The sequence below is a fragment of the Dipodomys spectabilis genome, unplaced genomic scaffold (genome assembly GCF_019054845.1).
Source record: "Dipodomys spectabilis isolate Male_0828 unplaced genomic scaffold, ASM1905484v1 ptg000273l, whole genome shotgun sequence".
Lineage (NCBI taxonomy): Eukaryota > Metazoa > Chordata > Mammalia > Rodentia > Heteromyidae > Dipodomys > Dipodomys spectabilis.
The window spans coordinates 702,673-718,116 of record NW_024870950.1 but is presented as its reverse complement, the minus strand read 5'-3'; positions in this window follow the sequence as shown (position 1 = coordinate 718,116).

Genomic DNA, 15,444 nt, shown 5'->3' with positions numbered 1-15,444 from the left:
TAGACAGGAGGGAGGGCCCCAATGGACACATCAGCAAGCAGAGCTCTGGAGGATGAGGAAGCCCTGAGGTATTCCTCTCACTGGGATTCGTCATCATTTCCACCTAGAGAGTGGCCTCTTCTTCTTTAATTGGCTAAGAAATGAATTGTTCATTGCCCAATTCCTACTCCAGGAGGCCAATGGTGTCCAGAATGGTGGAGAACTACACAAGAAGAAAAAGGATAAAGAAGTATTGGACAAATTCACCTGATCTCCTACTACACAATGTGGTACAGAAGAAAGGACACTGATTTACAGGCAGACAGAGCCATCTTAGTCTTCCAGCCCTGCTAGCAATAATAGAAATAAAAAGGAAACAAGAAGAAGAATAGTGGAGCTGGGAAGGTGGTGGCTCAGTGGTAGAGTGCTTGCCTCACATGCATGAAGCCCTGGATTCGATTCCTCAGCACCACATAAACAGAAAAAGCCAGAAGTGGCACTGTGGCTCAAGTGGTAGAGTGCTAGCCTTGAACTGAAGAGCTGAGGGACAGTACCCAGGCCCAGCCTTCAAGCCCCATGACCAACAACAACAAAAAGAATAGCAGCAACCACAGTTAAGACTAATTGGTCACTTATAGAATGCCACATTGGATTCCCGCCACACTTTACAGATGAAAACACCAAGACGTAATAAAGCTTTGTAGGTAACCCAAAGTCTATTGAGGTTGCGGGGGAACGGGGGGGGGTGTGAGTGTGTGTAAGAAGAGGCATTCTGAGCCCTGATACTTGATCCTGGCACACATTTACTTAAGCATTTCTATGTTGCCTATTCACCAGATACATGGCAAGGAAATTACCCTCTTTGAGACTCAGAATCCTTGCCTATGAATTATAGACCATAATCCCCTTATGCTAGGTCATTGAGAGATCAGAATAAATTATATAAATCACTACTGACACTTTGTAGATGTTATACAATTGGTAGTTGCTACCAGCATTACTACCATGTTTGCTACTATCTGGAATACCAATAAATAGTGAGACATGACCTTATTAGCCAGTATGTTATCACCATGAATAAGACTGATGTCAGATTTTAGTATCTGATGATATTCCCTGAGGGGGGGTCACCCAGTACAGTAGTTACTCAAACTTTTCCTCTGAGTGTCTCAAATCCTGGCAATCAAACTATCCATCCAGTCAACAGGTTGTTGGCTACCATTACATTCATATACCATGTCCCATGAACAGCTCATTGGATTAAGCCTGAGCCAGAATACACCCATACATCTCTGCCCTATACATAAAAAGACTTTGTATTATGCTTTCTTCCCTTCTATCATGTTTATACTTGTCACCAGTTCAAATGATCCCTTCTTCCTGTCTCTACACCGCCTACCTTTATAGCCAGTCTTTTCTGTTTCGTCTGAATTATGGGCAGTCTGACCCATCAAACTGATTTTCAGGCCTGTGCTGACTGGCTTCATTGACTCAACAATCCAGTCAAGAGGAGCTGATCTATGCTGTGCACTGGACAGCACGTGAGGCTGAGGACACAAGCACTGTCTTCTCCCTGCCCTCAGGCCTGACAGAGCTTATGGAATTAGGAGGGCTCAGGGTCTGAAAGGTGAACAGCCAAGGTCTCCATCCCCTCCCAGGCTCCATTTGCACTGTTCCCTGGCTCTTGAGATTGACTGCAAAGGGGTCCAACAAGTTAATGAACATTTTTTAAATAGGCCCAGTTAGGTAAATCTCAAAGACAAGATTCTGACCTATGAATGCTTTCATACTTGAAAGTTCTCAATTCCCATAGGAAAATCAATCAATCCAAAAAGAAAGAAATCAAGGGAGACCACTGATTCCCAGGCCTCCTCCTGCGCCTGTGCCTGCGCCTCTACAACTTTTCTGCTTCCTGGCTATTCCCAAAGAGGCATCCAGTGGGGGAGGGAGCAACACCTCAGAAGTGGATCCAGCGTTCCCAGCTGCACCCTCTGCAGAGTGTGCACAGCAGGCCTGTATCAGCAAGTCCCAGACCTCTGGGGAATGGGCTCATGCCAGCATCTGTGGACTGCAATTTCCCAAACAGGGCTGCCAACCACATCTGGCATGAACTTTAAGCTGCTGGCCACCTCTGAACCTTTTTGTTTGGGGATTTCATCAAAGCTTGGGGAAAATAGAGAAGAGTAATCATCTAGCATCTCCAGGAGAAAAACAAAACAAAACAAAAAAAGCCCAAGACTATCAGGTGAGAGAGGGAGATGTTATCTGAACACGTTTACCTGCCCTTGACAAGCCTGGCAATTTCCGTGAGAGGCAAACATGCATTATTAGCCTTTTATGAAATTTTGAATTAATAAAAAGGTGTATCGCCTCCATCTGAGGAGTCAAAGGAAAGGAGATGTGCTTTTTAATCAGGTGCCCATGAAACAGGTGCCCCTCATTCTGCAAGCATTTAACTAGAACTTTCTTCATGCCAGGCATGCTCTGTGCCTAGTATCATCCCTGTCCAAAAGAGCTCCTGGTGTGACCATGAGGATGGCCATGTACAAAAGCCTACATTTTCAATAGTGAGTCAACAGCAAGAGAACTCTGTATGAAGGGCATTCGAAATGCAAAGAGGAGAGAAGGGGCAGCCACATGCATGAGCTCGGGAAGCCACATTAGACCCTGCATGGGTCTTGGCCTGAAATCACACTCTCACTGGACTTCCTCTACTTCTCCTCCCCTTCCCCTTCCTTCCTTTGCCTGTCTCCTATTGGAGGGTCTTGCTTACTAAGTCACTTGCACAGAAATCCTTCCCTTACGCGATCTACATCCAAGGCACCTGGTCAGTCTCCTGCAGCCTAGGTGTAGGTAAGGAATCTGTAGACAGTTGTGTATAAATCACTTGACACGGGTAGGTTGGTTCTCACACCTGTTAAATGTCTCCCTGTGTGAGCAGTATGCTAAACTTGTGCAAGCACATGCTGCGCATCATAAAATCTCCAGGGTCAGAAGCAATCATCAACATCCTGGGCTCCTAGAGTCCTGAATTACCTGCTTGCTCCTATCCCTCCCTGAAGAGCATCTCAGTGGCTTCTAAATGAAATAACCAGCAACAGCAGACCCCCCCGCACCACACACCACACACATACCCATAACTCCAGCTTTATTGCCTTACAATCAGCATAGCCCTCTCTAGTGGAGATGAAGCTGGGGAGAGCGGATATTAAAGGCATGGTTGCCCTGCGCTTCCCTAGATCAGTGGCCAGATTCCTGACAGTTTTGTGCAGCGTTTGCATCCTTCCACTCCTGCCCAGGCTAGGAAGAAGGTGGGCTGCAGGCTTGGGCAATGACAGGCAACCCTGTGTGAACAAGTTAACTCTCACTTATCTTCCTACACCCCAAATTAAGGATGCAGAAAAATATTAAATCAGTAGGGGTGGTAGCATGGCTGACATGAAGTTATCAGGGTTTTTGTTTTTTGGAGTTTTTGGAAAAGAAATTCACTGCTTTTGAATAACACACAGCATTGATCAGGACCCTACGAGTTTAGACATACCCCTTAAAAGGGATCTTAGGAAAGGGCTGACAGGGACAGATACTATTAAGACACACTTGTCTGATATTAATGGCAGCCATTTGTGTGCCAGGCACTGCTCTAAATCCCAAGCCTATGCACCAGGAATTTACAGGTGAGGAACTGGAGATTCCAGGAAGGTAAACAGCTCCCATCACCCATGCAGATGACAGTAATGGAGCTAAGACTCAAGCTCAGTTGTTTGTTTCTAATGCTGTTTTCTTAAGCGGAGCCATTGCCAGGAATCTAGGTATGATGGATGTGGTCGTTTCCTCCACTTTTACTGCATTGAGAGGGTGTAAAATAACAGGAATTACTCACTGGCAGTTCTGGAGGATAAAATCCTTCCTTCATCCCCTGGCCTGGGGCAGTGACTGGCATCTCTGGCCTGCCTTGGCTGGCAGCTGGTTCTTTCCAGTGTCGGCCTCTGCCAGCATATGGCCTCCTCCTGGTGTGTGTGTCCTCGTGTCATCCTCTATCCTCTCCCTAGGACAGCACTTAGACTGATTTAAAGGCCCACAGAACTTCTGAATGACCTCATCTTATGTCTGAAGTCACCTTATTTCTAAATAAAACCATATCCTTAGGTACTGGGTGTTAGGACTTAAGATATCTTTGGAAGGAACTGTAACATAACTCAGGCAGCCAGAAGCTACATTTCTGAACAAGGAGATTAAGAGAGATGAGGAAGGTCTTGGCTACTACTCCCACAGAGGGACTCCAGGATGGGCACCCAATATCTTTTATCCAAGTTGGCATCTCCATCTTGTCTTACCTGCTATAAAAGGGGCAATGTTAAAAGACAAGGCTAGCTCACCACTATAGGGCAACAAGAAGGAAGGGTATGGGAGAGGGGAGATCACGTCCTAATGTGCATCCTCCAAACTATAATGCTTCAGGGTCAAACCCTAAGCAGGTACATATACCTGCTTCTGTTGAAACACTGTTCACAAAATGCTACTTGCTGATACAAATCTTGGTTGAAAGAACGGAAACAAATACTACATAACTTCAGCAGGAAATAAATCTATTTGAAAGATGGGGTCTAGCTCACATATTAGTCAGATTAAAAAGTGGCCAGGAACAAAGGTACATTAAGAGATGGCCAGGCTGCAGTAAAAATCAGAATAACCCAATGCAGACTTCAGTGCCACTGAACATGGGCTCCTCATCTTACCATGACCACCTGTAGACCATTGATACTACTCAGCTTGCAACCACAACTCCAGACAAAATTCTCCAATGTCCCTGGCCTTTCAGGCCATGGATTTCAATTCAAAGTCATTGGTTAAACTTGAATCTAGTTGATACATCAAAGGACTAGCTGCAAGGGAGTCTGGGAAACCCTATCTCTAGCTGATTTAACTTTAATGGGGACAGATGACCACTGCCTCCTACAGGAACTTGGACACTCAAGGGTTCCACAAACATGCACAGGAGATTCACCTGTAGGACAACCAAGACAAACAGTTGTCAGAGAAGAAGCAGAGTATAATACTACAGATGTTAGGACCAAAGCTGTATAAAAGGGAGTTCACAGCCCACAGACTGGAGGCATTGATTCCAGAACTCTCCACAGTTTCAAGGAGATGGATATGGATTAGGGATCACCAGACATGGGAAAGAGGGTTGGTAGCTAACAAACAGCACAAGGCTTCTTTTTAACATGGTGAAAATGTTCAGGAATGAGTCATAATGACTACACAGCTCTGTGAATAGACTTAACCACATTGAGTTGCACCCATTTTAAGAGGGTGAATTTGATGTTGTATGAAGAAGTGCCTATCAATTTAAGAAAAGAAGGATAACAGTCAGAGTGGATTCGTACTTCTCCAGTTTACAGGAGAAAAAGGAGTCCTTCCTTACCAAGTGATACAATGAGATTGGGTATGGCATTATGGCATTGGATAAGTGTTTCTGTTTGATTATTTTTCTGAATAGCAAGGGGTGGTTTATTGGTTGATAAAAGAAGACACGTTTCCTGTTTGGATCTGTGCTGGAAGTAACAAGGAATGAAGATTAAATTTAGATATGAGAACATCCCAAAAGAAGCAAAAACAAGCCAGAGCTAAATGTGAACTTGAGTTTATAAAACCACCTTGGAATTCACAGGAGTACCTGTTCAGAAATGGAACTCAAAGAGCAGATAGACCTTGTTGTAAAGAGGGTTTTGTATTCCTGCCTCACACAATAGACATTAAGCTTTTACAGGCAAGGACCCAAATGTGATTAAACTCTGCAGTTGCACTGTCTACCACATAACAGATAAGTGCATCGGTGTTTATTGAATAAATTTAAGGATAAAGCTAAACATAAATAGATCATTACGTAAGTCAAGTACACCTGCCTATAAGTAAAAGAACTAATCTCACTGCTTAAATAAATATGAATTCTGAAGGTACACAGTTCAAAGTCTATGCCACACAGCATCATAAAACACATGACTGTAATTCTACTCTTTTATCTTTATCATGCAGCATTATGGTCTCAAAATGGCTGCTGTATGTCCAGACATCATAACCATGTCGAAGAGGGAGGTGGTTCAGTTGAACAAAGAAGCCTTCCAGGGTGAGGGCATAGCTCAAGAGGTAGAGTGCCTGCTTAGCAAGTATGATTCCAGGAGAGAGAGAGAAGAGAGGGGAGAGAGGAAAATGAAGAGCAGGAGGAGAAGGAAGAAAAAGAAGAGGAGGAGGAAGAAGAGGAGGAGGAGCAAAAGAAGGAGGAGAGGGAGGGAGGGAAGAACCTCTGACAACCTTTTACTAAGCAGGACTGGCTACAGGGGATTCTAGAAATGTAAGCAGAGGGAAGCAAAGGAGAGGGGTTAATAAACAGGTGGCTGGAGCCAGCCTTTCTTCCTTGCCATTCTTTTCCACTTCAGGATCTAACTGGAAGAAAATCAATCACTGTGCATGTCAATGAAAGCATAACCATGTTTCCAGTGATGGGACTGTACAAATGAGGAGACTGCTACTCACAGGGGTGACTCAAGCCTTTCGTTACACATCTGGGGCTCAACACTGACTCCAAGAGACTCAGCAGCCCCGGTCTGTATATTTTCTCCACATCATCTGGATCTCAAAGGTCGTGTATGAAAGGTTTTGTCACTGGCCTATAACACTATTGGGAGATGGTAGAATCTTTAGGAGGTGGAGCCTAGTGGAAGGTAGTTAGGTCATTGGGGGTGTGCCTTGAGGAGGGTGTTGGGACCCCCACACCCTTCTTCTCTGTCTCTGTCTTTGTCTCTGTCTCTCTCTGCCTCTGTCTTACTGAATCTGTCTCTGTTTCTTTGTGTCTCTGTCCCTGTTTCTCTCTGTGTCCCTCTCTGCCTCTGTCTGTCTGTCTGTCCCTCTGCTTCCTGGCCACCATGAGATGATCAGCTTTGCTCTACCAGACGTGCTTCACTGTATTGCATGGCCTTACTACAGGCCCAAACAATGGAACCAAGCAAGGAACCTGGACTTGAACCTCTGGAACTACGAGCCAAAATAAACTCTTCCTCTGTATAAGTTGATTTCTTAGATTATTTTTCACAGAGACCGAAAGCTGACTAAGATGCCCACCCATCCCATTAGACCAGATCATGGGTTCTCAGGGCCCAGAGAAGGGGGGTGGTGACATGAAGGGGAGGGGAGTATCCTGTCTCTATTTTGTCTTCTCTCCAGCTCCTTCCTGTGAGAGCTATGTGCTGTCTTTCTCGGGAGCAGCCGTCATCGGCAACTCACTCCATCTGATGGCAAATTAAAGCCCTCTGGGCTCCATGGCTCCACTCCTGCCTTGCAGCCACAGCCAGGGATGGGGGCGAATCTGGTCACGGGTGCTCTGACTCATGGCTGGGGGTTGTAGCTGTGAATAAATAATATGGCAATACTCCAAGGTGGCTTATACTTTACCGTGGGGCTGGGCTAGGAAGGACTCTGCATCTCTGAGGACCCACATTGCCTTCCCCTCCCTGGGGACAGCCCACCATAGCAGCTCCGTTTGCAGCCTGGGCCCCTCTACTAGCCTTCCCCAACTGCATTGTCAGAAGCCATGATGTTCATAGCAGAATGGAGGGAAATGACTGTGACTCATTACACAGGACCCAGAGTCAGCCAGTGAGAGGAGGTGGAAGATGATAAAAGAGTCTCTAAGAGGGCCTTGACCAGCCCCATAAATCGTCTGTATCACACCCAGGGCATGCCGCTATAGCTGTGCCCACCAAACAAGCTTGGACCCAGGAAGCGACCCTCAGATCTTTGCAAGAAATGGGTTTCATTCTACCTGATTCCTTCTTCTTCTCCCTCCATTCTTTCTTCCTCCCTTCTTTCATCCCTTTCTTCTTCTGTTCTCCCTTCCCTTATCTTCCCTCCATCTATCTATTATTCCTACCCTTCTTTCCTCTACCCTTCCTTTACCCTTTCTCTTTAACTTGCCTCCTACCTTCCTTATCTTCCCTCTTTCTTTCTCTTTCTTTCTTTCTCTCCTTTCCTCCCTTTCTACTTATCTTCCTTCCCTCCTTTCTCTTTCTTCCCTCCCTCCTTCACTCCTTCCTTCCCTCCCTTCCTTCCTTCTTTCCATTTCTTTTGCTTTGCTTTCCTTTGCAAATTCTAGTTGGTTGTGATCCACAAAATGGTGGCCTGATTGCATGAGCAAACACTCTATTTAGGACTGCGGTGGCTTGATACGTGAGCTTTGTAGGACAATTGGACTAGGGTTGACTTGTTGGCATATGATCCTAGCCAAACGACTTAAGCCCTGGCATCAGGCCATCTTTCTTAACCACCAATCCCACAATCCCAGGTTCTCACCTCCCTTCTGGACCACAACATGGCCTCCCGACTGGCCTCTCTAAAGTGTACCAGGAACTCAGTGCACGCTTCCACCTGCAGCCTGCGGTGTGCGTCTAAGTGTGGGCATGCCAGCCCATGCTCAGCACCCTTTACTTTCTCTTTCATCTCAGGATACAGAAAGGTTCTATTTTAGCTGGCAAAAATAACAAAGCCTGGGGAGGCTGACTCCTCTCCTGCTCCCCTCCAACTCCCTGCGCACCAGCATCCCCAACCAGCTCTCCTGGCTCCAGCCGCAGCAGTTCCTTCTGAGAGCTTTGCCCTAATCCTCAGCCACAGGGCCCTTGCACGTGCTGCTTTCTGTTCATCTTTTTGTTTCCCTCTTTGTCCTTCTGATCTCAACTCAAAGGTCATTTCCTCTGGGAAGCCATCCCAGACATCCCTAGCTAAGTCAAATCCACAGTCCTGTCCTATATCCCCTCTGGAATCTACTCCCCTCTAGCCCTGGTTGTGGGGTTCAACCTCCTAGGCTCCTACACTTGGGCTTCTCAACCCACCAAGCATCAGGATCAACTAGCAACATTTCAAGAGACAGAAGTCTGGCTCCTTTGGCCTCCCTTCTCTGAATTTCCATTCAGTTGCTTTTCCACTTACACATTCCAGAAGCTCCTCAGATTATTTTAACGTGACAGCAGGCCAGATGCCACCGCTGCACTGCTGGCAATAGGAAAGAGGTAGGTGTCAAGCCTCCCCCAGGCTGCACTGCTCAGCTCTGAGTATGCACTGTGTGCAGATCCAGGGGACAAGAGAGCCCAAAGCATTGACCGTGGGCACAGTTCTCAACAGCTGCTGGCCTGGGCAGGTCCTCCATGCCAGGCACCATCTCCATCCCCCCATGCCGATGCTGAGACTGACCGAGGGGATGGTGTACCCTGGGCCACATGATCAGAGCTGTGCTTTAGGAGAATTACGCTGCTGGCTCCTCCTCCTCTACATTCTACAGTCCAAGACCTTCTTCTCCATCTCACCCTGTCTTTAGCGTGATCCACCTGGTCTTGTGACTCAGTTTTCTCCATAGACTATTCCCACTCACTCACCCATTTTTATCACCAGCCCTGGCTTCTGTCCCCATTTCTAGAACTATCCCTTTAAATGCCTGGTGGATGTTTCCCCTAGGCTGTCCAATGGGCATCTCAAAATGGGTGTGGCCTCCTCCACCTTCCCTCAGCCTCCTGTCCTCACGCTTGCTCTCCGCACCTCAGTGAGGGCTCCCCCTCAATCACTGGCTTTCCCACCCAGACCCCATTCACCTCAGAACAAATCCCTAGTCCACCTGCTGCTCATCATGCCACCAGTGCCAGCCAGCTTCCCTTGTGCCTCCGTTGCCCTGATCAGAGACGGATGATGGCCTGTGAAGTGAGCTCACTTCACAGAGAGGATGCTTAAGATACGATAAAGGAAAGGACTTTGGGGTGGGGAAGTGCTTTGGAGGGGGGGTCACCAAGAGAGTCTAGATAAGATGAGGAGGGTGAAGAAGCACCCACAGAGAGAGAGACACACCCAGAGAGAGAGAGAGAGAGAGAGAGGAAAACAAGATAAGCAAGGGGCTACAGGTTAACGAATGCAGGTGGCACTGGAGGCTGGGAAAGGCAGGGAATGGACCCCTGTGCCCTATCTCCAGGAGCCTGCAGACAGAACTCAGCCCTGTCTTGATCTGAGCACTGTGGGGCCCATTTTAGACTCTTGATCTGCAAACTCAGAGGCCGGCACATGCATGATTCAAAAGTCAGTGGCAAGTTTGGTAGCCCTTGGCCACCTCCTCATTGCCTTCCACTCATTCCTGGTCTCCCAGGTTCCCGCTGACCCCTTCTTGTCCATCTCCTGCCCCGCAGACAACGTGGGCCAAGTAAGGTTTATTCACAGATCCTATCGCTTTGGTCCGTGAAGCCTGCCAACGGCACCCATCATCCTCAGAACGCCATTTCAGTTCTTCGTCAGGGTCTGCAAAGCCCTTGGTGGCCTGGTGCCTGCAGACCTCTGAGCACACCCTCCCCCTTGCCCCTGGGAACCCCGCATGGGCCTCTTCGCCTCTCAGCTCTGGGAATCTAAGAAGCTTTCTGCTCCTGGAGTTGCCCAAGCTCTTTGTCACCTGTGGACATTTACTCCTTTGCAGGAGCACTGTCACCCATCTTTGGCCTTTCTGGTCTCATCGGGGGTCCCCTCTGATGCATGCCATGTTCAGGAAGTCCCCCTGTCCTCGGCACATCTTGTCCTAACTGCCTCCTGTGTTTTCTTCCTGGTTTTTATCAGCAACTGAAGGGAGCTCATTGGGAATGCTTCTCTTCTGAGTGTGTGGATGGCAGCGTCTGCAAAACTGTCCTGTCTTTGGGAGCTTCTTGCTGCTTCTCAGTCTTCTAGCACAGGGCGACGGCTCGTCCCCAGCAGCACTCAGCTTCCCCAAGTTCGAGTGTCTAAATGAATGACCGATAAATAAGCAAATGAATGAACATCCCGGTTGGCACCCAGTCCGGGCTCAACAATAGCTGTTTATTGAACGCTGCCCACACTGGCAAGAGCGCAGTGGAGGAGGCAGAGCCGTCAACACCGCCATTCTGCACACAAGCGCAGCTTCCTCATTCACTTCACTCACTCCCCAAAGGGCAGAGCTGGCTAGGATCACGGTGGGTCTCAGCACCCCTCACCAATAGGTTGACAGCCACAGAGGCCTGGGGTGCGTGAGGGAAGTCTGGGCTGGTGGAGCCTGCCGTGGTGGACACAGACCAGGGCAGAACGTCCTGGACAAGCTGCTTGAGTTATTTCAAGTGCAAACAGAGAGGCAACAAGCGCCCACTTCTCAGCGTGCATGTGCACAAACACACACGTCAGCCCGGGTCCCAGGGGCGGATGCGGGCCTCTGCGGGCGGCTCCCTGGGCGCCATCTGGAGCGACCCTCCCATCATTAATACTCCAGGCAGCTGAGCACATGCTTTTTATTGGGATGAGTATAAATAAACTGCAACAGGAGCCCTGAAAGAAATGACCCCCAGAGGAAACCCGATCCACAGGCAATTAGGGCGCTTCTGTTCAGATAATTGACACCGAAACAGCGAGCTGGGTGCCAAGCTGCACCAGGCGCCAGGTCCGGCCACCCCGGCAGATCGCAGCCCCCCAGCCCGCGCTGCTCTGGGAAGGACAGCCTGTGTGCCATTCCCGGCACATCTGTGATGCGCTCCCAAGGGGCAGTTCACACACTCACTCACACACACACACACACACACACACACACGGGACATCCGGCAATGTCTCCAGACATGTTCAGTGCTTCAGGCTGGGTAGAGGGAGAGGTTTTAAACATCCTGCAATGCCCAGGACAGCCCCCACCTCAAAGAAAGTTCCAGCTCAAGCATCGGCTGGGCGGTGGTGAGGCACCCCAGGTGAAGGCAGAAGGTGCAGGCACTAGGGACCACCTCTGTGGAGCGAGCCCTGGGCAGACACGAGCCCATCGCCGAGTCCCCACAATCTTGCCAAGAGGTCTAATTACCACCCTGATTTTACAAATAGGGAAACACAGGCCTGAATCAATTGTTTAGAAAGATTTTAAGCAACTTGTCCAACATCCTACCACGACTCAACGCGGAGCTCAAGCCTGAGCTTTCGCCCAAGCTCGACTGTCACCTACAGTTATAAAGCCAATATATCATCATTGGCGCTAAAGGAAGTGTGAAATTTAAAGCAAACACAGCTTTTGGCTTCCTATGGCTACTCCTGACTGAAATTCAGGGATGTGGAGGAGTGGAGGGCTAGGAGGAAAGCTGGGGGGTGAAGGAGGGAAGGGGAAGGGGAGAAGAGGAGGGGGAAGCAGCTCACCTCTGAGCCAGACAGAACCTTTGAGTCCCGATTTCCCTTTATTCTCTCCAATTTCAGGAAAGGTTGAATTTTGTTGATAGTGAAGACCCATGATCTTCTGCCTTCTTTAAAAAAAAAAAAAAAGGAAGAAAGAAATTTTTGTTAAAAAACACAACAAAACAACAGAATCTGAAAAAATTCTCAGCAGGACTAAGGTGAGTCTACAGGTCTGGGTTGGTGTGGGGAAGAGGACGGGAGCTGCCAGGCTGCTTTGGCTTTGGGCCTGTTAAAGGGTTCAGAAGAGTCTGGGCACATGGCAGCACACACGTGTGCATGCATACACACACACACAGAGGCACACGCATCACAGAAGGGGAAGAGAGTTAATACATGCTTATCACCTTGTGATACTTGTGATACAGCTCTTCCAATTCTCCCACAAACCACTTACGGTCATAGTGCACCCATCTCACTACTGAGGCCTAGAGAGGTTTTATTAATTTTACCGGTTTCACGTCTGGTGACGATGGTGACAGTGCTGATGATAATGATGACGGTGGTGATGGTGATGATGATGATTGTGGTGTTGATTTGCTGTTGATGATGATGGTGGTGATATGTCGATGATAGAGGTGGTGATGGTGACAGCGGTGGTGGTGGTGATGTGATAATGACAGGTGGTATTGATGATGGTAATGGTGGTAGTGATGGCGGTAGTGATACTGGTGATGGGGATGATGATTATGGTAGTGATGATAGTGGTGGTGTTGATGGTGGTAGTAGAGATGATGGTGGTAATATAATAATAATGGTGGTGGTGGTGGTGGTGATGATGGTAGTGATAATGATGGTGGTATTGATAATGGTGGTGATGATGATAATGATAGTGGTGATCTAATCATGATAATGGTGGTATTGATGATGGTGGTGGTGATGGTTATAATGGTGGTGGTAGTGATAATGGATGGTGGAGGTGGTGGTGGTAATGATGAGGGTGGTAGTGATGTTGATGGTGGTAGAGGTGGTGGTGGTGGTGATGATGATGGTGCTGGTGATATGAAGACATTATTAGTGGTAGTCATGATGACAAGGAAGCATAACGGATATAAGAACAGAGATTTGGACTCACTATCTCTGGATTCAAATCCACATTTCACTACTTACTGTGGGACTGTGAACAAGTTTCTTAGCCTCTTTGGATGTAAGACTTTTCCTTTAGAAGCCAAAGCTAATTAAGAGCAATCTCCTAAGATGACAAAATATTTAATAAAACACACAATGCACATAACACATGTTAGTTTTTATTTATAATCTTTCACTGCTATTCAGCCGGGGCATACTATTTCCCAAATAAATGGCCTGTGCAATCTTGCTCTCATTCTTATTGGACAAACAAGGAAACTGAGGTTTGACTCAGTTTAAACACTTTGGCTCTGTTCCCAGAACCAGGGTAGGGCTGTGACTTGAACCCCTGTCACCTTGCTAGCTGCAGGTTGCTTCTTAATTGCCAGTATGCAATTAGAGCTAGAGATTAGCACACTTGCTGCGGCCTGGAGGAAAGAAGGAACATGTTGGTGCCTACTGTGCAATTTGGATAAGTCACTATGCTTTTCAGAGCCTCCCATGTCTCTCCATAAACGATCATGTCAGTCCCTGGAATCAATGACATGGAATCACCAGAGTCAGTAACAAGAGTCCATGTAAAATTGTCCATTGTTCTGGCCCAGAGCAAATGCTCATCGTCACCCACAATGTATGCTAACATCGAATCATTTGGCACAGGCCTGGCAAACAGTCAGTACTCATCGCATGCACCCCCTGCCCACCCAGGAGTTTTCTGCTTCATGAGCGCTAACCTCCACCTCCTTTACATGGGTAGGCCGAGAAGCATGCCACTGCCCCACTGGACACCTCAATGTCCCTCGTGGACCCCCATGGGGAGCTCCCAGCAGCAGGGCTCTCGGGCTCATGCCACTCTTGTGCTGCAGAGCCAGCCCAGGTAGAGGGGACCCGCCAGCCTCCATTAGCACCCGGTGAATCTGCATGCAGATGCTCCACAGAAAACATCTGAAGTTACTGGTGCTCAGCTGGGGTGGGAGCCGGAGAAGGTATTTATAAACTTGGCACCAGCGTCTGAGCCCTCAGGAATCGAAGAGGGCAGCAGCTTCCCTGCCCGGCGGGGAGACCAAGAGAAAAGCCCAATGTGCTCAGCTTTGGACTTCAGTCAAAAGCCAGGGAGGGAGAGTCCAAATGCCCTTCTAAATTTAGAACATTCAGCCAAACCAGTTCTCTGGCTCACCCAGCAGGCGTCTCCCCCTGGGCTGGACCAGGATGTCCTCCTAAGAACCAGATGGAGCCCAGATCCAAACTTACTTGGTCCCCGTTGTTGTTCTCCTCCCATCCAAGGGCCTCTCTCGCGTGTGAGACAGTACTGTGGGGTGAAAGACGTCTGAACTTCAAATGTTGCTGCTGTCTGCTGGCTCTAACTAGTCTAGATTCATAGTGTCTGAGGTTCCCTTCCTCTGGTTTCCTTCACCTATCAGTGAGCAGAACCATGGGCAAGTGGCTTTACCTGAGGGAGACTTTATTCCAGCAAGTTTAAGAACAAGACTTAACCAGGGAGCTTCCTGTCCCTGAGCCTGTTTCCCTGCCTTTCCTGAGGGGAAAACTCACATAAGAAAAATGCCAGTGAACTCAAATACATTGGTCAAGAAGGCCAAATCCAAAGACCTAGATCAAGCACCCAATCTACGTGGGCAGAATTGAGATGGGACCAGGAATGTGAAAGTCCCTATTCTGCACCTTTCTCTTTCCCTGAGTTCAGCACGCTTATTTCAATATTACCAAGCCCTATTACTACTAACCCAGGTTTCTATCCCTGAGGCCATAGTAATTATGACCAAAAGATATTTCTCTATCTGACTTGATTGCTATGGTCTGGATGCATGTGCTCCCCCAAAATTCATGCGCACAAACCTAACCCCCAGGGTAAGGCTTTGGAGAGATTAGTTTATGAAGGCAGATCACTCATCAATGAGATTCATGTCCTTAAAAAAGAGATCCAGAGAGCAGCCTTTCCAGTTCCACCATGTGAACATACCAAAAGGGGCTGTCTGTCTCACAGAAGATGGTCCTTCATCCTACACTGAATCTATCTTCCATGATTTTGAACTTCTTCGACTCCAGAACTCTGAGGACAGATTCCAGTTGTTTATAGGTTACGAAGTTTATAGTGTTTTGTCATAGTAGTGAGAACTGGCTAATACACCTATCCTGAGATGGGAGTCATTGAGT